The following is a 22,827-nucleotide window of genomic DNA, read 5'->3' on the forward strand; positions in this document are numbered from 1 at the left end:
TTTGTTGCTAGGGGCTGTCCTGGGCGTTATAGGATATTTAGCAGCATCTCTGGCCTCTACCCACAAGATGCCAACAGCACAATCCATCAGTTGTGACAACTAGACATTGTCAAATGCCTGCTAGGGAGCCAAATTACCATGTCCCTCCCCAACTGAGAACCACTGTCCAAGAGTAGCAACATGACAAAGTGGACCCTTGGTTTGGCTAACGCTCTAAGATCATAGATTTCAGAGGATCTCCAAATATCAGAGCAAGGTACTAAATCACTTAGGCAAGATTTCCCATGGAAGTCACTGAAAACCAGATAGTTGTCCTGATGGCCTTCACTCAAGAGGCAACTTAGAGAAGGCCCCTGCAAAGTGATATTGCAGAGCAAGCCTCCTTCACCCCCACTTGTAGCCCAAGACATGACTTCTTTCCTGATTTCTTCTTTCCATTTATTCTTGGCCTGTTCAGGAAGGAGATGGCAGCATCCATGGTTCTGTCATTTATCTTCTTAGTCATTTTGTTTATTACTCTACAAGCCACCCTGTTCCTATCTAATCAGGGGGCTGCTTCCTGTTTTTGTTCACTGCCATTCGCCCCACTGGGGTGATTTTTATCATCAAACAGTACGAAAATAGAATGTTAGGAATTGGCACCCTTCTCCTGTTGAGAGGCCATGAGGCTGGCCAGTTGGCTTGGGCAGAAGATACGGAAACAGCACAAGACCCAGGCATGCATTGTCTGCAGGACAAACACCCAAGTATGTCTCTAGTTCCCTTCACATGGACTCCTCTCAAAAAATAAAAATAATGATGCAATTTGTTTAAACCTGAAGACATGTATTTACAAGCACTTCATGGCCATTCTTCCTGGAGAGTGCAGGGAATTTTCATAGTTTGATGAATGGGTTCCGTCTGCCATCTGAAAAATACTCAAAGGTGGGCATTCCCATTCAAGGGTGGCTCTCCACTTCCGTTTTGGTTCAATGCCTGTAGTCCGGAAGGAGCCTTGGTTCTCAGTAATACAGGAGAATGGAGGTGTGTGGGTGAGGACTCGTTGACTCCAGATCTCTAGAAGAGCAGGAAAACTCAATGACGTGAATGTCTTAAAAGAGTTTTTCTATAGGCCCAACAGTTTTGCTATTGCATGACCTTAGATGACTCACTAGATGCCTGATGGAAGAAAGGGGAGTAGTGCTCCAAATCTGTTCCATTAGTCTCCCTGTGTGACTTCTAATTCAGTGTTGAGTCAGTGCTTATGTGTCAAGCACCTATTGAGTGCCTGTCATAAGAAGAGCTGCTTTAGGGGAAGAGCAAGAAACAAGTCCAAGAAGGAAAAAGCATAGTTTCTATGTAGTGAATAGTTTCTTATTTTTCAAGACTCAGCCAATTTTCCATTTCTTGTACAGTTTCATTGACAAATGCTGCTTGTCCATTTCTTCTTATAAAATGACCCCAAGTTCAATATCCCAGTGATACCATTTATTACATGTCATTAGGATGCTGGCCTGTCACTGTACATGTATGTCTTACATGCCTTCACTTGCCATCCCAGACCCGTGGCAAACATGGTTAATTAATCAGCACGTTCTTTTCCCTGTTTATTGCTGTGGCCTTAGAATCCTTCCAGACAGCATCCCAAAGTAAAAAAATGCTACCTCCTTGTCCCCATTAGAAGCTTCATTCCATCAAACACTATTATCAGTTAAGCAAACAGCAAACTAGCTGAATTAATTCACACCGGCCTGCAAATAGCTCTTAACCTTTTCCTTTCTTTAGTGTTGCCAGATAAAATCCAGAACTCCCAGTTACGTTTCAATGTCAGGTGAACAATAAAGAAAAGAAAATTATTAGCTGTTCATCTGAATTTCATATTTAACTGGGAGTCTTATGTTTTTACATTTGAAATCTGGCATTGCTACTTAACATCCACTTTTGAAAACAGTATCGTGAGGCTTTCACCTATGTAAATCTGTGATGTTGCCATTTTAGGCCTGGGCGACAAAGAGGTGAGACTTTTACTAGTAGATGTTGGGAGGAGAAATAATTTAGGGCCTGCTGGAATAGGAAAAGAGAGCCTTTCTTTGTCCTGAAATTGCACCTCATCTTCCTACTCTGCCTATAGACAAGTAGCAGGTATGGAGACACATCAGGATTCAATAGCTTTTGCATGAATAACCCCTTCAACATTGCTTTGGGAATGGGAGCTGGAAAGACAACTTGTCTCTAGCCAAGTTATTCCATCACCAGTTCTATCTTTGAGGATGTGGATTTCGCAACACCCACCCCCCACCACCCACCCCCTGGAGACAGCTCAATGGTAAGGATCAGGTGGGAAGAAGAGGTGCATGACTGGAAGAGATCTTGAAATATTTGTGCACAATTTAAGATGCTGAGAGCCAAGATGAAAACATCCGTCTGCATCTGAGTGGGCTGTGTCCACACTGCCTTCTCAGACAGAGCTGGCAAAGACCAGGTTTACCCGTCATGTACAGGTATAGCCTTCCTGCTCGCCCAGCAGATGAATGTTCAGATGAATGCACCATGCCCTGCAAGGTGTACCATCCCCTGATTTTAAAGTATGCGGAGGAGGGCAGGTGCGCATGGCATTTGATAGCAGTTCTCCATCTCTGCCAGTAGTTCTCAAACTTTGCTGCACATTGGAGTCACACGGAGAGGTCTTCTCAATCTTAATACTCAAGTTGCTCCCCAGACCAATCAAATCAGAATTCCTGGGGCTGGAGGCCAGGCATCCACATGACTTGAGGATCTGCTGGTGATTCCAATATGCAGTCAAGTTTGTGAGCTACTGGTCTATGTTTAACACATTTTTTCTGCTCCAGTGAACACATCCTCAGCTAGACATCCAGGGATATGACTGCGAGGCAGAAGTCGCCCTTCCTTGTCCAGCCAGGGGGAGGAAGATCGAGGAGGGAGGGGGTCCCCTCAGGATAGAGTCGCATTGTTTTGTATCAGTTTCTGGCTTTCTAGCTTGGCCACGCTGGCAGAACAAAGAAGGCTTCATGCAGACAAAAGCGCACTGTTTCACCTAATGAGGAACAGTTGAGAGGTCTGGAGACAGCACCCCATCAGTGCGGGACAGAGGGCGGCAGAGGAGAGGGTTGTCGGGCTGGCCTAATGAAGACCAGTTGAGAGGTGCCGGCCAGACACCAGACTCTCCTTTCTTTGTGAGCCCCCAACACCCTCCCCCTGCTACCTCTCTGTCTCAAGAGGCTTGGCCTTGCTTCCAGAAACGGAGAGAGACATGCTTAGATTCATCTGTCACAGTGATGGATCCTGACCCCGTGACCTCTTGAGCCATGCCCTCCGGCCTCTGGATTTGACCTTTCCAAAGAGGCCCCAGTCTTCGGCCAGAAGGTCCCTATTGACTACCTGCTAGTGGCCACCTGCTGAAGCAGCCCCTGAGAAATTAAAGCCGGCAAATGGTTCACCAGGGACTCTTTGAGGCTTTGCAGGAGTGCTGTGTCCGGGGCCCATGAACCAATCTCTCTAATTATCTGCTGCAGGATGCCTTTTGACTTGCAGCTTCGATGAACTGCAGGGCTTTTAAAAAGCAGCACTGTGAGATCAAGAAAGAGGAAGAGAGTTGTTAGCAGTGTCTTTAGGGTTCCCTCCTTGCTTTAAGAACTCCCTGGGAAGTACAGAACATGTGCAATTGGGTGAGCTGGGAGGATTTTGCTCTCCAACGACTCTAGCTTTCAGAAACACAGCCAGCTTCAACTGAAAACCCTACTTTTGGGCCTTTCCTGGAAGGTAGCTCTACCAGCAGAACCTGAGCCCCTACCTAGGTCAATGTAGAGGTTATACCGTACAACATGGCCATTTTGTTTTTGTTTTTGGAGACAGGGTCTTGCTCTGTTGCTCAGGCTGGAGTGCAGTCACTTGATCTCAGCTCACTGCAACCTCCACCTCCTGGGTTCAAGTGATTCTCCCACCTCAGCCTCCCGAGTGGCTGGGACTACAGGTGTGCACCATCACACCTGGCTAATTTTTTTTTTTTTTTTTTGTATTTTTGGTAGAGAGGTTTCACCATGTTGGCCAGGCTGGTCTTGAACTCCTAATCTCAAGTGATCTGCCTGCCTTGGCCTCCCAAAGTGCTGGGATTACAAGCATGAGCCACTGCACCTGGCCAACATTGCCATTTTGTGGATTAAAAATTATCCAATATTGACAATTTCATATAGTTTAAGCTAATAACTGAATTTGGGTAAATTCTGTCTTCTCCAAATAAGGAAACGTGATGGTATATCAGTTATCTATTGCTATATAACACATTGCCCCCAAACTTTGAGGCTTAACACAGCAAACATTTGTCATCTCAGTTTCTAAGGGTCAGAAATTCAGGAGTGGCTTAGCTGGGTGGATTTGGCTCAGTGTCTAGGTTGCAGTCAAGATGTCACCCAGGGCTGCAGTCATCTGAAGGCTCAACTGGGGCTGGAGAATCTACTTCCAAGATGGCACCCTCATATGGCTGCTGGAAGGAATCCTCAGTTCCTCACTAAATGGGCCTCTCCCACAGTGGCTTGAGCATTTTCATAACATGGCCACTGGCTGTTTCCCTCAGAATAAATGATGCAAGACAGAAAGCAAGGAGGAACTGTATTGCCTTTTATGACCTAGTCTTGGAAGTCACTTCTGACATTTCCACAATAACCTATTGGTTTTGCAGGTCGGCCCTATTAAGCATAAGAGAGGAGTATAAAAGTGTGTGAGTACCAAAAGGCAAGACTCATCTTGGAGGCCACCCAGGAGGGACCTTGTTTACCACCCTCCTCTGCAACATAACAATTTACTGATCCTGTGGCTACTTTCCACACTTCCTGATACATTTTGGTATTATCTGAAGGGTGAGTCTCTTTGCCACCTCCCTCCTCCTCCCTCCACCATATTAAACAGGAATCTGGCTGGCCAGGAGGTCTGAAAACTTGCAACTTGGGAAGTAGCAGGAACAGAGAGTGCTGGCAAGCACAAATGTCCTTTGCTGTTCAGCCTCCATGATTTTGGTGCCCACATCCTCATTTAAGAGAATTTCAAGACTATGACAAGAGGAACATTGGTACAGCATTCATTTTGTAATTGATTTATTTGATATAGACCTCCCAAGAAGCTCTAGCTTTTACATTTTCTCATCAGTAATTATGTATAATTCACCTACCATGCACATAACAAGATAGTTATAGCTGCTACTATTTACTCATTGTTTACTGGGTGCTGGACCCCTGACTAAGGGCTTTACTTATCTTACCTCATTTGATTCTCATAAGCTTTGGAACGTAGGCATTATGATTTTTTTAGTTTATAGTGAATGAGATTCAGAAATGTTGAAACTTTTCCACTCTCACATGGCTACTAGGCTAAGATTTGAAAGCATATTTGTAAAATTGGAGTCTGAGTTTATAACCATGATAATGAATGAGTTTGAATATAGGAGTGGCAGAGGCTGAAATAGACATCCACTGTGTTGGTTCATTTTGGGTTGCTATAAAGGAATACCTGAGACTGGGTAATTTATAAAGAAAAGAGGTTCATTTGGTTCATGGCTCCACAGGCTGTACAAGCATGGCACTAGCAACTGCTTGGCTTCTGGTTAGGACTAGTGAGGAACTTTTACTCATGGCAGTAGGTGAAGGGGGAGCAAGTGTGTCACATGGCAAGAGAGAGGGTGCAAGAGAGAGATGGAGGGGTGCTACACTCTTTTAAACAACCAGTTCTCACATAAGCTAATAGAGGGAGAACTTACTCATTACTACAAGGAGGGCAACAAGTCATTCATGAGGGATCCACCCCCATGATCCAAACACTTCCCACTATGCCCACATTGGTAATCAAATTTCAACATGAGATTTGGAGGAGACACATATTCAAATCATATCTCCCCTAACATCCACTCCACACTACGGCCCAGTGAGTGCAGGATTGGTTTCTGCTGTAGCATTGCAGGTTGGGTTCTTTGGAAGCTAATTCTGAGATGGAAATTATCATGCAGGATATTTTTTAGGGAGCGTTCTCGGGATTGACACTTTTGGAAGAGATGAAAGAAACCAGGGTCAGGTGGAGGTAGAGGCTGGGCTTCAGTGCAGTCCCAGGGATGCCCTCAGGCAACCCTATGGGGTGTTAGGGAGCTGAGATGCCCCTTCAAAGATGTCCCAAGTTGAAGTGAGAAGTCTGGTCTCGTTCCCTTGTGTTGACCAGTCACTGACTGCCCTCCTTGGAAATCCCCAAAGAGAGTGAGTATCTGTGGATCACCCATCAGCAGAACTCCTAATAATGGTGGGGATAAATTCTTTATTTGTGAACGGGATCACAGCATTCTGTATCAGCTTCTAATCTAATTGAGAAAGTCACACATACTTACAGAACAGACTCACAGAGGTACATGGAGACACATACACACTCTCCCATACTCATTGTCATCAATTCCAGGCAGCAGTAGAGGATAAGTTCAGCTACAGGAACTTAGATAACTGTTTAGAGGAGGGGAGAAAATGCATTTGAGAATTTCACAGAAATTTATTTCCTCTGAACTTCCCCGATTATCAGTGTTAAACTCTTCTACCTCTGCCTTCAGCATAGTTACATCCGACTGATAAGCAGAATAGCAATATGCACGGTACACAATGCAACAATATATACAGATTCACAGCAGAACACACACAATATTGTACACCTACATACAAACACAATTCACTCACGCACATACCCTCAAGTGTGCACAATATCCATATACACATATGCACATATTCACAGCACACACTCATTTAAACACAACGCATAGCCACACACCCCCAAAGTGCCTGCATACATACACAAATATAGACAGTGAAGTTTGTCTAAAGTCAGCAAGATAATTTGATGAAGATAAAATTATCTTTGAAAACTCTATTAAATCGCCACACTATGAAAGACATGTGGGGAACCGGACAAGTTATGGGAACAACAGAGACAGATCTTATGCCCTCTGTGTAGGGTAAATTGTTTATTAAACAGAGTGGTGAGCAGAGATCTGCCTATATTATTTACTATTCTCACTCTTCTCTCTCCCTTTCTCTCTCAATAGTTGAGTTTATGTCAGATAAATATTCCTCTACTACATCACATTATCCGGACACAAACAATACACACACACACACACATACACACACACACACACACCCCTCATAAATGGATTTTTTAGAATTCCAGCAAAGATGGAAGCCAAGAATTTCTTCCTTTCCTGTTGGACTTTTCCTTCATCCCAGTTCCAAGTCATCAGTGAAGACTTCCCGTCACACACCCCCAACCTCCCCCACTCATGGAGTGAAGAGCCTGATGCTGTCCTCACCACCTTCACATTGGTCGCCAAGTCTACGAGCCTGGTTGTCCATAAGAAGAGAGTGTGGAAGGAGATTTCCAGGCCCAGTGAAGCCCTCCGTATTAATTGCCTGCCAGCCTCTTACCCCAGGAGCAAACACTTTGTAGTCTGAAGGGGCCATCTCAGATCAAACAGGGTTACCTCCTCAACTTCACTCGTAATTGGAACAGCGCTTTCTTTTCCTGAAGCAGTTAATTCTTTTCCTCCCTTTCCCTGAACTCTCTCTTTGCCTGTTCAACTTCTGTTGTTTTGAGCAGAGAACCCCGTCCCCATGACTGTGTCACTCCCCTTCTCTGGAAGGTCCATCTGTGCTGGGGGCAGCCCATCTGCACATTCACCCTTCGTCTGTCATCAAGGGCTTCCTTCCATCCCCAAGTCCCATTTTGATATTCTCCTGCTTCACTACAGCCCATAACTCTCAGGCAAGTGGATTAACATGGTGATTTATCTGCAAAATTCCTTGAGTGAGGGATGAGGAGGGAGGAAGCCCAAGAGAGACCCTTGTCCCTGAATATTGAGTGGTTATTCTGTACACTAATAAATGATAAAACAAGCTCTGAGGTTTGGGGTAGGGGGAGGTGATGGAACGGTTTGGGTTCAGTAAGGGGATTTTCTAAAGTTCCAAGATTTCCTCTGCCCAAGCTATATAAATAACCTGGCCCATTTTGGTTGGTGATCTCACTCTCAGATTACCCAGTGCTACCCCAACTCACTCTTCTTATTTCAGAGACCCCCTGACTGGTATGGTGATGCCTGGTGGTTTCATTAGTAACCACTTGGCCATACTTAGGAACAGCATTGAACAGAACACCAAAGGAACTGTCTTCCTGTTCCACCATCAAGGTGGGGGTGAGGGAGAAAAAAGGAAGAAGAGACGGAAACAGAAAGTGTGACCCGTATCTCTCCCTGGCCTCAGTTGGGCTATGATAGTCTGAGATTAATATGCCTAAGGATTCCATATTAATAATGAATAACCCTATTTATTCACAACCTGTACCTCCTTCTGTTGTGGGTGCCTTTTCTACTTGTTGGGAAGTGATAATCCAATGACACCCACTCTCCTTGAATGGTTTAGATTCCCATGCCATCTGTAAGCCAGCCAGTCTAGACCAAGGGCACAGTTTGCTAATGTAACACAAAAAGGGGCCAAGACATGTTTTCACACCTCTCTCTAGCCCTCCACTTAATTTTGGCATTTCAAGGACTCCAGAACATTAGGGAGGAGGAAGGTGGCAATGCCGTTGTACATAATAAAAGTGCAGAGGGAATGTCTGGAGCAAGATGATGACCTCTGAGTTGTGTGGCTCCTAATCCCAGTTTAGACACAAGTTAGGAGACTCCCTAAAAAAGTGATGTGCACTTTATTAGGGGAGGACTGAGTCCTCCGTGAATATCCATCCTGTAGGACCTGTGTTATTCCTGTTGAATTATCTAGAAGATGCAAGAGCTTGGGAAGCTGAGATGAGAAAATAAAAATAATGAGTGGGAGAATAAAAATAAGCATGTGACAGGGAGTAGAGAAATTGGTCAGGTGGTGATAGAAACAAAGTCCTTCATCTTCTCTAAGTTCCAGCAGTTGGCTCAAAAGACTTCAGGGTAATATTCTGAAATGAAGCTCAGAGTTCAGCAAAGAGTCCTTGCTGCAGGGTTTTTTAATCCCCCATGGTTTACCCCTCTCCACTTAAAGTACCCCCGCCCTGCACTGCCCTTTATTGCCTCTGTTTCTAAAGGGTGTCAACAAGCCATTGGAGATCAATACACATTAGTCCATCTGTTTTCACTCTGAGGTGCCACATTCAGCATATGTCTTGCAATTCTTCTGATTGATTACTCTAAGCACTGACAGTTTGACTTTGAGTTGGAGTTCTCTTCCCTTATCTACAGTTATAGTTTAACTTGTAGTCAACCAAGTTTTCCATAACAGCTCTGGTTATTAAAGACCATTTTTGGTCAAATCAGAGAGTTAAGTCGCACACTTCCATCCCAAAGCATTGCACCATGGGGATGTTCTCTAGTCCCTCGAGTTTGTTCATCACTTTTTATTACTAGCTACCCAAAGTCTGGCCCAATGCAAATCCATTTATTTATACACATTTATATCTACACAACTGTTCTACCTTCTTGACGTGGCCAGATGCCAGTGTCACCAGTTGAATTTGGAAGATCAACCGGTGCACAATGAAATGAGGTGAAGACTAAATTCAGTCTGTGGCCCCTCCAAATGCATCAAGTTAGTTATTGATGAGCAGACTTTGGAGGGCACGAGTAACTGGGCTCCAATAAGCAATATTTTCTATATACATATATATATTATAATTTTATAGTAGGAACTGTCTCTCACTGTCCCAGCCATTAATTCCTGAATAAGAAAGACATTGGATCAGATGACTGGGATTTGGGAGATTTCAATGGTTGAGTTTGTGGATGCAAAAGTACAAATTACTGAAGGCCGGCCAAAACCACATCATGAAACCCCTAATTACTCATGCCGCCAAGTGGCATTTTAGCACAGATAATACACGCATGAATATCCAAGATGTCATTTATCTTTGGTTTTGGATTATGTGCTATGACTGTTTCTTTTTGCATCATATTTTCCACATTCAATATTATTATTATTATCATTATTATTAACTTTACATAACCTCACAGCATTGCAGAATTGCAGAGATAGAAGAGATTTGGTGGATTAGTTGGTCTCATAATTTTCAAATTGTTTATTGAAGATTCAGTGTTCTGGAAAGAAGCCCTGGGGAGTAACGGAAGGACAATTGGGGATGCAGGTCCCTTGTTATACAGATTGCAAACTGAGTCCCAGGGAGGCAGTGAGACCTCATGAGCTGGTTAGTGCCACAGATAGTACTAGAACCTTGATCTTCTGGTTCTTAGAAAAAACAAGTATCTATGGTTTTAAGGTTTAAGACAATCATTCCAAAAATGCAAACCAATCTCAAAACCTAATAAAATTCATAGAGCTTTGAAAGATTTGATCCAAGAATCACAGCAAAAATATTTCAAACACAAAATGTCTAATAGTGGTTTTAGACATTTGAGTTATCATCTATTTTACTCTATCAAAACTGGTCTGCAAATGTGGGGTTAGAAAAATACAGCGATCAGGCAGGGCACAGTGGCTTATGCCTGTAATCCCAGCACTTTGGGAGGCCAAGGAGGGAGGATCACCTGAGGTCAGGAGTTTAAGACCACCCTGGACAACATGGTGAAACCCTGTCTCTACCAAAAATACAAAAATTAGCCGGGCATGGTGGCAGGCGCCTATAATCCCAGCTACCAGGGAGGCTGAGGCAGGAGAATCAGTTGAACCTGGAAGGCGGAAGTTGCAGTGAGCCAAGATCGCACCACTGCACTCCAGCCTAGGTGACAGAGCAAGACTCTGTCTAAAAAAAAAAAAGAAGAAGAAGAAAAATACAGGATCAAGTGTGTCAGCCAAACTGCTGACCAGTGCTGAGCAGTGCAGTGGGTTTCTGTGTATGTGTGTGTGTGTATGTATGAAGTATGTGTCTGTTTGGTAGGTGTTTGTTTATGTGCATATGACATGTGTGTGGACTGTGTGTGAGTGGAGTGTGTGAGTGGTGTGTGTGTCTGTAGGGTGTGGATGTTAAGTGTATGGCAGTGTGTGTGATACATGTACGTATAGAGTATGTGTGTTACATTTGTGGGTATGCACATGCAGTGTGACTATGTATGTGATATGTGTGTCTGTAAGGTGTGAATGCTAAGTATGTGCATGGCTGTGTGTACATGTGTTTGTAGGGTATATGTGTGTTATGTGTATGGGTATGTACATGCAGTGTAACTATGTAATGCATATGTGTTTGTGTGTGGTGTGCATGTGTGTCTGGGTGGAAGGTGTGTGTGAGTGTGTGTGTGTATACCTGAGCATGTGTGTTGTGTATATTTCTACATGGTTCTTTTGTGTTTGAGTGTGGTGTCTGGAAATGAAGTGTGTGAGATACGTGTGTGTGCAGTGTGGATGTATGTTATGTGTATAGGTATGTGTTTGTGAATCTTTGTGTATAGTGTGTGTAGTGTGGGGGTCTTGGGGGGTGCATGTGTGTGTGTGAGAGAGGAGAGAAAAATTCAGAGACACACTGAAAAACATAAAAACAGAATATCACAGACAGACAGAAAAAGATTTGTGGCCAGGCGTGTGGCTCATGCCTGTAATCCTGGCACTTTGGGAGGCCGAGGTGGGTGAATCACAAGGTCGGGGGTTCAAGACCAGCCTGGCCAAGATGGTGAAACCCTGTCTCTACTAAAAATACAAAAATTAGCCGGGTGTGGTGGCAGGCACTGGTAATCCCATCTACCCAGGAGGCCGAGGCAGATAATTGCTTGAACCTGGGAGGCAGAGGTTACAGTGAGCCAAGACTGTACCACTGCACTCCAGCCTGGGTGACAGAGTGAGACTCCATCTCAAAAAAAAAACCAAAAACCAAAAACAACAAAACAACAAAAAAGAAACAAAAAAAGATTTGTAATAGTCCCTAAATGATAAAAATAAAAACTCCCTCCTAACTCTGAAGAGAGAAGGATCAAGATTCCTGTCCTGGCTCCACTGCATACTGGTGCAAGATTTAGGGCAAGACATGCCACATCTTCACGGTATGACTTCCTCTTCAGTAAAAAGCATAAATAATACAATATCTTTCTGGGACACTTGTGTTGAGAATTTCATGAGATAATATACAGAAAGTGTTTCAGAGAATGTCCAACACATACTTAGGTGTTTAAGAAATGGGAGCTATTATTATTGTTATGATTATTTTAATTGTATCTATTTTTATTCCTATTATTTTTATTTATATATATATTTTTTGAGATGAAGTCTTGGTCTGTCACCCAAGCTGGAGTGCAATGGCGCGAACTTGGCTCACTGCAACACCCACCTCGCAGATTTAAGCATTTCTCCTGCCTCAGCCTCCCAAGTAGCTGGGATTACAGGGAACTGCCACCATGCCTGGCTAATTTTTTGTGTGTGTTTTTAATAGAGACGGGGTTTCACCATGTTGGTCAGGCTAGTCTCAAACTCCTGACTTGAAGTCATCCACCCACCTTGGCCTCCCAAAGTGCTGAGATTATAGCCACTGCCCCCGGCCTTATTACTATTATTACTCAATTATATGCCACTTGTTCAAAATTGAAAATTTCCCACAAGGTAGACTGTTTTCCAGCCCCCACCACTTACTCTTTTATTTGCTGGCAAGGTGTTTCTAGAATTATTTGACTTTCTATAAAAGTCTCCAAATATTTCAGGAGTAATTTTCAAGTACAAGAACTTCTCAAATGTAGGATGCCATTGCTGTCTTTGTGTTGATTTTTGAGAAAATAAATAAATACCAAAACAATGCAAGGAATGGTCACCATATCCCGAGTTTCCAGATGTATGATCTTCTCTCAGTGAAAGGAATGAAATTCTTTGTTCATCTTTCAGACTTGGCTTATTAAAGTAATTTCCACCAAGTTGTTTCTGACAGTTAATAAGGAGCATTTTAATTCACAGAGGAAACAGAGGAAAGGGGAAGGAAGCAAATATCTGCCTTCTATAAATCAGACTCTTTAAGGCATTGATTTCATTAAATATTTAAAATCCAATGATGTTTGGATTAGCGTCTCCATGTTACACAGCAGGACAGTGTGACTTCAGGAGATGATAAAATTTCCTGCCTAATGTGACACAGCCAGAAAATGGCAGAGTGAAGCCACGCTGCTTGGGCCCACCCAAGAATTTAGTCTTCTCAGCCAAGAGCATTAAGAAAAATAACAAACAAAAGAGGTGGCATGATTCCATCCAGAAAAGATGGTAGCACCTGAAAATCCAGAATTTTCAGAGTGTGGTTCCATAGGCAGCTTAAAGGGAACACGATGGCCCACCCCCACTATGGCTTGGTTCACTTTCCTTGTCTTCTCCACAGACCAGCAGAAGACCCCACCAGAGATAAAGCTCAGAATGTACAAATCCAAAATTTACCCAGCCCAGGAACATCCAGAGACCAATAACTTCCTTGTCTCCCAATCTGGCTGTCTCCTTTCCTTTGGTAACCACCTCAGTTGTTTTCGTTTCTCATTTCTTTTTCTTGCATGTAGCCCTTGGCTTGTTTCCATGACACCCAGCTTCTAAATAGAAGCGATGTGAGATTTTCTGCTATAGCAACATTCCTTGGGTGTTAAAGTTGCTTTGTTTTGAAAAGGCTGATGGTGGCTTAGCCACAGAAGAATGAACATGATGCTTTGGCTCCTTGCTAGGGAGGCGCCCGTGGGACGGTGTCACCTGTCACTGGGAGACAAAGAAAAGTCGTGCTCTGTCACTCTTTGGGTGGCAATTCTGTTGAAGTCACTAACCCTGCTTGCTCAAATTCTGCATCTGCGTCTGATGGGGTGCAGGCTCTTTTAGGGTTCTTTTCCAGATGTCTTTTGTGAACGCCACCCTCTGAGACAGAGATATGGGGTTTTAGCATACCTGCTTCAGTGACTTTTATGACTTCATCTTTCTGCTTGCTGCTTTTGAGAAAATGGGCTTCACACAATAGCGAGATTTATGACTCTCCCTAGCAGCTTTCACAGAAAGAGTTAGCAGAATGAATGAGGAAACGTCTTTTCTCTTCTTGCCCATATCAGAATTTCGGGGTGTGAAGACTGCATGCTGAGTCTTCTTGTTTATAAACCTACCTTCCATGAGCCTTCAGATAAAGGAGAACTAGTTTTATTTAAAGCAAGCTAATAGTGTTAATTATGAGAAATATGATAAAGTTTCTTTTTAAATCCTAGTGATTAGCAAAAGACCAATACTGAAATTACAAAGAAAATTCTAGAATCTTCCTTGGTGACACTCAATTCATGTGTAATCCAAATACCCAAACATTTGGTATTGCATTCTACAATTATTTGTCAAATGCCTGCTACACATTAGGCATTGTGATAGGCAGTAGATACACAAGAACAAACCAGATAGGCATGGTTTCTCAAGGTGTTGATAAGCTACTGGGGAGGACAGACACCTAGATTCTATACAAGAAATTTGGTCTAATGAAGAGAGGGTCCTAACTCACTGGAGATCAGTGAGAGCGCTCAGGATGAAGTGATGTTCAGAGACTCCTGTACCTTGTCCTCTTTCTCCGTTGTGTTGGGCCCAAGCTTAAATAGTAACATCTGAAAGTTTAATTCTCTAACCCAGAAGATTCCATGATCATGAAGGTGATGATAAACCCTTTCAGCTCGGGACCATCCATCATATCATGACACTCAGAGGTGATGTCAAATCTTTGATATCAAATTCTCTTTGAAGTTCATTTTCTGTCATGACATGGTTGTTGCGTCTTGGTCTATCTTTCTATTTTATATATGAGAGAATTCAGTAATGGAGGAGTGTGTGTCTTTATTTATTTTTCTTTTCTGTAGCTTAGATCTTGGTTACAAAATAACTGTAATATAGCCTATTAACCACACTTTATTGTAGGATTTTAAGAGCTACAAGGAGGTATTCAATCCTCCCACATTTTTGCTCACTTATAGGAAGAAAGGATGGACACTTTCATTATTGCTGTTATCAGAAGAAAAAAATAAAAAATACTTACTTTTGTTCCTCATTCTTGAAGCCATTTAAGATTTTGAATACCTACGCACAGGGAAAAAACCTACCATGAATTAGAAGATAATAGCGAAGTATATTCCACATGCCATGTAACCAAACATTTGTATCAAATATCCATATGCCCTTGGGAAAGTTGCCTCCTCTTTTTGTACCTAATTTTGTAATTGTGAAATCAGGAAGATTCACTAGATAATCTCAAAATTTATTTCTACTTCTAAAATTTGAAGTCCATGCCTTAGACTTTAACACATCTCATGACATTAAGATATTCTAAGTCCTAGCCCAGAGGCACTTCCAAATGGCTTTTGATATATAACACCAGATAAGGCAACTGAATTTTAAAATATGACCTTAAGTAAAGTTGCAAAGAAAACCCTTAAACAGCTCCATCTCTGAGTTTCCATCCTCTCTTAGAAGACTGAGATGTCCTCCTATAACCCAGGGTGTGAAAATATTCCAGGGGATGCTTTGGGAGACAGGCAAGAGAAGGTAGAGAGGGAGAGATGAGGACTTGTCAAAGTAGACACCAATGAATGTGCAACCATTGACTGACTGAATGGGTCAGTTGACAAATGGATGAAGTTTTTATCTCTAATCTGGGAAGCGATTCAGTCACCAAAGTGGAATAAGGAAATCCTTCTCTACTAAGATGGAACAAGTGCTAAAAGTGGTATTCAAAGCACTGGTTTGAAATCCTGCCCCCTCCTGACATATATACACTTGCTATATAACCTTGGTGGGTTTAAGTAATTTATTTGACCTTCAGATGATGATGATAATGATGATGATGATTAGAGGTAGGGTCTTGCTATGTTGTCCAGGCTGGTTTTGAACGTCCAGCCTCAAGCAGTCCTCCTGACTCAGCCTCCTGAGTATCTGGGATTATAGGCCACTGTGTCCAGTCTTCAGATTATTAAATTGGTAGAGTTTTTTTGTGAGAATGCAATGAGATCATATATTTAAGAGTTATTGGCTCATAGTGCATGCTCAATGAACATGTTGAGTCTAATTAGAATAATGATTTTGCTATGGTCTGAAAATTTGTGTCCCCTCCAAATTCATATGTTGAAATCCTAAGCCCCAAGGTAAAAATGTTGGGACATAGGGCCTTTGGGAAGTTATTAAGTTGGGAGAGGACAGTACTCATGAAGAGGATTAGTGCCTTTGTTAAAGAGGCCCAAGGGAGCTCATTTGTCCCTTCGGCCAAATGAAAGTATAGCAAAAAGATGGCTGTCTATAAATCAGGAAGTGGCCCTCACCAAACACTGAATCTGTGGGTACCTTGATTTTGGACTTCTGGTCTCCAGAACTGTGGGAAGTAAATTTCTGTTGCTTATAAGCTGTGCAATTTAAGGTGGTTTATTATAGCAGCCCGAATGCAGGGAGATTTCTTCACTCAAACTCCCTGAGAAGCAGTGGAACAACTTGGTAGTAAAAGTAGCTAACAATGGGAGCAGCCAGTTCATGTTTATTCAAATGCACTGCACCCTCTCTCTCACCTCACACTACTTTCAAGTCTTCCCATGTACACTCTGCCTTTCTTGAGATCAGATGCTGTCCCCTGTACTTGAGCACTCTTCCCTCACTTCTTTTACCTAGTGAGCTCTTATTTTTATTCGCCAGGCCTCAATTTACATATCTCCAGCTTTCTCTAAGATTCCCTCCCTGCCCTCCCCAACCAAGCCCAGGTTATCACCCGCAGTGTGATCTCCTGCACCCTCTACGTGCCCTCCTTAGAACTCTTAACCCGCCATGTTGCTACTGTCTGTCCCACATCTCTCTTCCCCACCAGACCTTAAGGAAAAGAAGGACCAAGCCTGGATGTTGCCACTGTTGAATCTCCAGTACTCATTCCGGTTTTAGAAGAGACCAGACCCTCAACACATACGTGCTGGTTGAGGAAAGAGAGTCCTTCTGAGTACCATAGGAAGAGAGTCTAGGGAGGTGAGTACAAAATGGCGGCCACACTTTCCTCACAAGGGGGAAGAGATTCCTTGGCCTGCTGACCTTTGTCCCCTCTCCAGCCACCCCTGAAGATTCCATTCCAAATCCTGGCACCATCAGAGAGTGAACTCTTTGATGGAGGCTTCCCACTTGCAGCGGAGAAGGCCCTCCCCTCCACCCACAGAAGGCCTCCTTCTCCCAGCTCCCTGGGCCTCACTCCTTGTGTGGTGCCTCCCGTCCATTTTCAGTCTGGGGCTGCGTCTGCTCTTGGAGTCAGGAGGGGAATGTCTGCGCCTTCTGCGGAGACACAGCGAGGGAACATGACGTTTCCCTCTGGCCCCAACGCTGAGCGTCATTGGTGTTGGCCTGAGATCAAAGCCGCTGTTCCATTTTTAACCTCGGTAGGGCCCCACCTCACCCTGAGCATGTGTTCCTGACATTTCATTGTGAGCCAGGGGAATAAACAAAACCCACCCCCTGAGTCTAGCGAAGGACGCCTTCGGGGAGCTCTGAACTCGGCGAGGCAGATCAGTGCTTTTCCCACCGAGGGCCCCCCTTGTGCGCTGCGGTTTTTCCTGAGCTTACATGACACCACCGTAAGGGAGATGGATGGCTTTATTTTTGTGCAGAACAAATGTGCAGATGGTGACCCCCGACCAACAAAAAGAAAAAAACTTAGTGTGCAGAGGCAAGGGAGGAGGAGGCAAGGGGAGTCCATGTTGGCCTCTCCTCTCCCTACCTTTTCTCTTCTCCTGGGTCTCCCGAAAACGTCGCCAAAGTCTCCATCTGTGGTTGGTGGGGATATTGACAGGAGCCCATTTTATTTTCAAATTATCTGTTCTTTGTGGTAAAAATAAAAACATGCTTTTAGAATTTTCAAGCAATTTAAAAAAGATATAAGGACGAAAGATGATGTCTGGTACAAATTAGAACTCAATAAATATTTGTGGAAGGAAGGAAAGAAAAAAAATCCCTCCAAACTCCACCACTATCAATATTTTGATGAGCATCCTTCTATATATTTATGTGTATTCCAACTACATAACAAACATGATCATACTATATTCATATATAACATATTCATACTGTCTATGCACAATGAATACAGTACAATTGCTACTATAGTTACTATTTACTGCTGTATTTACACAGAATGATGGCTATGTATATGAACATCATACGTTTATATTGTATACACACATATAGTATTTACTACATTACCCTGTACTATACTATACTGTACTATAACATATGCTACAATGTCTTTTTTTTTTTTTTTTTTTTGAGATGGAACCTCACTCTGTCACCCAGGCTGGGGTGCAGTGGTGCAGTCTTGGCTCACTGCAACCTCTGCCTCCCAGGTTCAAGCAATTCTCCTGCCTCAGCCTTCTGAGTAGCTGGGATTGCAGGCATGCACCACCGTGCCTGGCTAATTTTTGTATTTTTAGTAGAGACAGCCAGGCTGCTCTTGAACTCCTGACCTCAGGTGATCCGCTCGCCATGGCCTCCCAAAGTGCTGGGATTACAGGCATGAGCCGCCACACCCCACCAGTATATGCTACTAGGCTTTTAAAAAGTGCCAGTAGCATGTTCCTATTGTACTCACATACACGATCATACTGTTTGAGGTGTTTCGCTATCGGCTTGTTTACCATGTCCTGGACATCTTTCCATGTCTATGAATTTTAAAACAAATTCATCCCATTTTAAGGCTGCCAAGTAGCTATTTGTGTGGCTGTGCTATCACTTAACCACTCCAAGACAGCCACTTATGAAACCCCCACCTTAAAGTAAACTCCATACTTTTAATTGTTTTTTCTCTTGTGACTCTGCCTCTCTGCTGTCTTGTAAGCCATATCCATTCGAGGTCAGAGTTTTCTACTTCCTCAACTGCAAAGTTGTCAGCATCAGAACAAGGGGTGCACATTTGCAGAAATCCTTTTGGATTTCTCTGTGGTGCTTTGGCTTGAAGAAAACAGTCCTCTCCTTTCTGCCTTCACCCACCTAATTTGTTTCCACATTTTTTTTTTTTTTTGTGGTGGCAATGACTGCATCAGGCTTTAAAAAGATGGTGTCTGGAGATTCATAGCTTTTCAAAAGCTCTTTGTTTTTTTCTGATGAACAGCCAGAACTAAGAAACAGGAAGGCATAGAAAGAACATGGCCTGTCGTGTTCAAAGGGGCCAAATTCTTGTTCGACCTTTGACCTCCCATGAAACAGTTTCCTCATCTGCAAAACTGGGGAGATGATAATGAAGCCGCCTTGCAGTGTTAGTATGAGGATTACAGTAAGTGAGTGCCTGACACACAGAACTCCTCCGCCATGTCAGCTTCTCTTTCTGAGCGTGGAGTGGGGCAGGAGAGGAAAGGTTCTGAAATTAACTATATCTGGGTTTGAATCTGAGCTCAACCACTTTCTATTTTTTGTTATTTGTTTATTTTTAAAATTCTTTTAATTTTTTTGTTTTTATTTTTATTTTCTGAGACAGAGTCTTGCTCTGTCACCTGGGCCAGAGTGCAGTGGCACAATCCCGGCTCACGGCAGCCTCTATCTCCCGGCTCAAGCAATCCCCCAACTTTAGCATCCTGAGTAGCTGGTACTATAGGCATGCACCACCATGCCTGGCTAATTTTTTTTTTTTTTAAATTTTTAGTAGAGACAGGGTCTCACTATGTTGCCCCAGTCAGGTCTCAAGCTCCTGGTCTCAATCTGTCCTCCCACCTTGGCCTCCCGAAGTGCTGAGATTACAGGCAAGAGCTATGGTGCCTGACCCTTTTAACATTCTTTTGTAGAGACAGAGGTCTCACTTGCTATGCTGCCTAGGCTGGTCTCAAACTCCTGGCCTCAAGCAGTCCTCCAGTTTTGGCCTCCCAAAGTGCTGGGACTACAGGCATGAGTCACCATATGTGGCCTTCAACTTCTCTCCAGATAAGTGACTTAACCCCTCTAAGTTTCTGTTTTCTTTCTGTAAATTGGAGCTAAAATATTCATGAGACAGCAGAGTCATAAGGCTTACAGATGATGTCTGCAAAGGGCCTGGATCAGGGCACTCAAGTGGGAGCTGCTCTTATGATGCATTAGATTCTGACTCTTACCTCCAAACTTCAGGAAAAGCTTGAACTATCTTTTATTTCACATCTGTGGTCACGTTTTAGATGCCTATTTACATGTAGAACATGTTGGGACAAAATTCAGAAACTTCATTATAATCCTGCCTTTCCTATTTACTTCCTGAAAGACTTTCAGCAAGGCACCCTGGTTCTTACTTTTCTTGTTTCCCTAAATTGTTGATGCTATTTGTAATAAAAACACCACTGAATATATCCTTGGTACTTAACAGCTTACAAAGCATCTTTCATTATCATTATTCTATATGAACTTTCCAGCTGCTGGGCCAAGGTTTACCAGTACACATTTAATACATCAATATTCTATCAACTTCAGAGCCCCTTTAAAATATGTTTATTTTTCTTTCTTATAAAGCAAGTTATGGGCAAAGGGGTGAGAGTGGGTGTTAATATTTCCTGGGTTCTTCAGAGTATTTCCTTGTTCACCCAACTAGCATTGTGTAATTGATAGACACATACTAGTTACTGTACTACAATCTGAGGATAAAATAAGATATTGTCATGACTTTCAAAAGTCTCCTTGGCTGGGCATAGTGGCTCACACCTGTAATCCCAGCACTTTGGGAGGCCAAGGCAGGAGGATCGCCTGAACCCAAGAGTTGAAGACCAGCTTGGGCCCCACCCAGTGAGGCCCCACCTCTACAAAAAAAAAAAAAAAAAAAAAAAGCCAGGTGTGGTGGCACACGCCTGTAGTCCCAGCTAGTTGGGAGGCTGAGGTAGGAGGTTTGCTTGAGGCTGGGAGGTCAAGGCTGCAGTGAGCCATGATCGTGCCACCACACTTCAGCCCGGACAACCGAGCAAGAACCTGTCTAAAAAAAAAAAAATCTTTTTAAATGGGAAAGATGTACATGTACACTGGAGCATGGAAAATATTCTAATCAAGATGTGCAGGGTAAAGTTGAAATACTAATGAGCAGGTTATCTGGCCCTGGGGGTGGAGGCCAGTGTTAGAAAAGGTTTTAGGATAAGCAAAGTTTTGAGTTTATCTTCAATGAAAAGAGTTCATTTCATCCAAATGGGGCTGGCGGGGAGCAGAGGAAATGGGGTTCAGGAAGGGAGTTCGTGGAAGACAGTGCAGTGTGTCTAAAGGCTTGGAGGCAGGCCCCGCTATGGTGTTTTCAGGGGACTCCAAGAAGTCTATGGAGTGGTGTGTGGGGGCGAGCAGGAGATGAAACCAAAACCGTCAGCCATGGCCAGAGCTTGGAGAACCTCGTATTCCCTGTTGAAGAATCTGGGCTCTTCTGAGAGCCATGGTGGGTTTTACATGGGGGAATAGGATGGCCCAAGTTGTGTTTCTGGATGGCTGGATTTAAGATGGTGACCCAGAGGCAGGATTTGGGCTGAAGTGGTTTATTTGGGATGTGATCCCAGGAAGCAATGGGAGGGATGGGGAAGTGAGATAGGGAAGGAGAGAAAACCAATGAAGGCTGCACTGTAGTGAAAGCTGCACCACCAGGGCAAGGGAAGCCCTATTCCTCCCTGTTCACACACACAGGCACACATACACATACACATGCCCTATTGGGTCTGTTTCTCTGGAGAACTCTGAAAAATACAAAAAGTCAATATTCTTTGTATGTAAGTCCTCTGAATACAGAAATGGCCACCTGACACAAGCCTAGACAATCAGAATCCTGCACTGGCTCCTCTGCCCTTTGCATCCTTTAATCTTTCCCACTGGTGCCATCAGAGCCCGCGCTGAGTCTGGCTTTAAAGAGGATTGAAGAATTGGGTTAGAACTCCATCTGATGCTGACCTGGCCTGACCTCCAAACACCGCTTCTCCCACTGCGCCCAAGATTAAGGAACTACCTCCGTGTTTGGGGACAGCTGTCCCACCTACCTGAACGCTCACTGTAGAGGGTTTAACTCTTGTTTTTGTTTCTTCATAATTCATTCTCTCATTCTTTGTCTTGATTCTCCTTCCAGTATGCTCCCTATGCTGTTCTTTTTTTTTTTTTTTCTGAATATATAAGTAATATATTTTCTTTGTTGAAAATTCAGAAAATATGGAAAAGACTTTAGAAGAAAGTAAGTATCACCCATAATCCAACACTAAGCAGTAATAACCACTCTAACATTTAGGTATATTTTCTTCTTTTCTCTATGCATTTATGTGTTTTCTTTAAAAATTAAGATTGTACTATATATATAACTTGTTTTTAAAATGTTTAATTTTTGAACACCGTGTATTTTACATGGCTAAATAATCAAAAAGTATAAAACTGTATACAGTGAAAAGTCTTGCTCCCTTCTGATCGCATAAGTAACTACCATTTACCATTGAAGTTTCCTTAGAGAGATTTTTTTTTAATGTTTTAGAGTCAGGGTCTCACTTTGTTGCCCAGGCTGGTCTCAAGTTCCTGGACTCAAGCAGCCTCCCACCTTGGCTCACAAGGTGCTGGGATTACAGGCATGAGCCACTATGCCCAGCCCTTCCAGAGAATTTTTATGCTCATTAAAAGCAATTATGAATAGTTTTCTTTGCTATACCTGCAAGTTTTTAATATAAATAGCATACCATAGTAACTATTCTGCATCTTGCCTTTTTCACTTAATATATAATTCATCCAAAATCATTACATAAAGAGCTTCTGCATTCTTTTTTATAGCTGTCATTTTATAATATTCCATTGTATGTATGTACCATCATTTATTTAGCCAGTCCCCTGGTGAATGGATATTTAGATTGTTTCCAATCATTTGCTATTAGTAACAGTGTTTGTATATAGATTATTTTGCCCTTTACTGTAGGATAAATTCCTAGAATTCTTAAAGGGTATGTGC

The 22,827-nt window shown here is 43.0% G+C and overlaps 1 long non-coding RNA gene across 1 annotated transcript in view; it reads left to right on the forward strand.

Moving 5' to 3' along the window:
* LOC107001030 (uncharacterized) overlaps window positions 1-22,827 on the forward strand; it is a 112,463-nt gene that overhangs the window by 75,212 nt on the left and 14,424 nt on the right. Inside the window, exon 2 of the long non-coding RNA XR_003720818.2 lies at window positions 16,762-16,913. This is a non-coding gene — a long non-coding RNA (uncharacterized LOC107001030). The remainder of the gene's footprint in view (window positions 1-16,761; window positions 16,914-22,827) is intronic.

The sequence above is a fragment of the Macaca mulatta genome, chromosome 11 (assembly GCF_049350105.2).
Source record: "Macaca mulatta isolate MMU2019108-1 chromosome 11, T2T-MMU8v2.0, whole genome shotgun sequence".
In the NCBI taxonomy this organism is placed as follows: Eukaryota; Metazoa; Chordata; class Mammalia; order Primates; family Cercopithecidae; genus Macaca; species Macaca mulatta.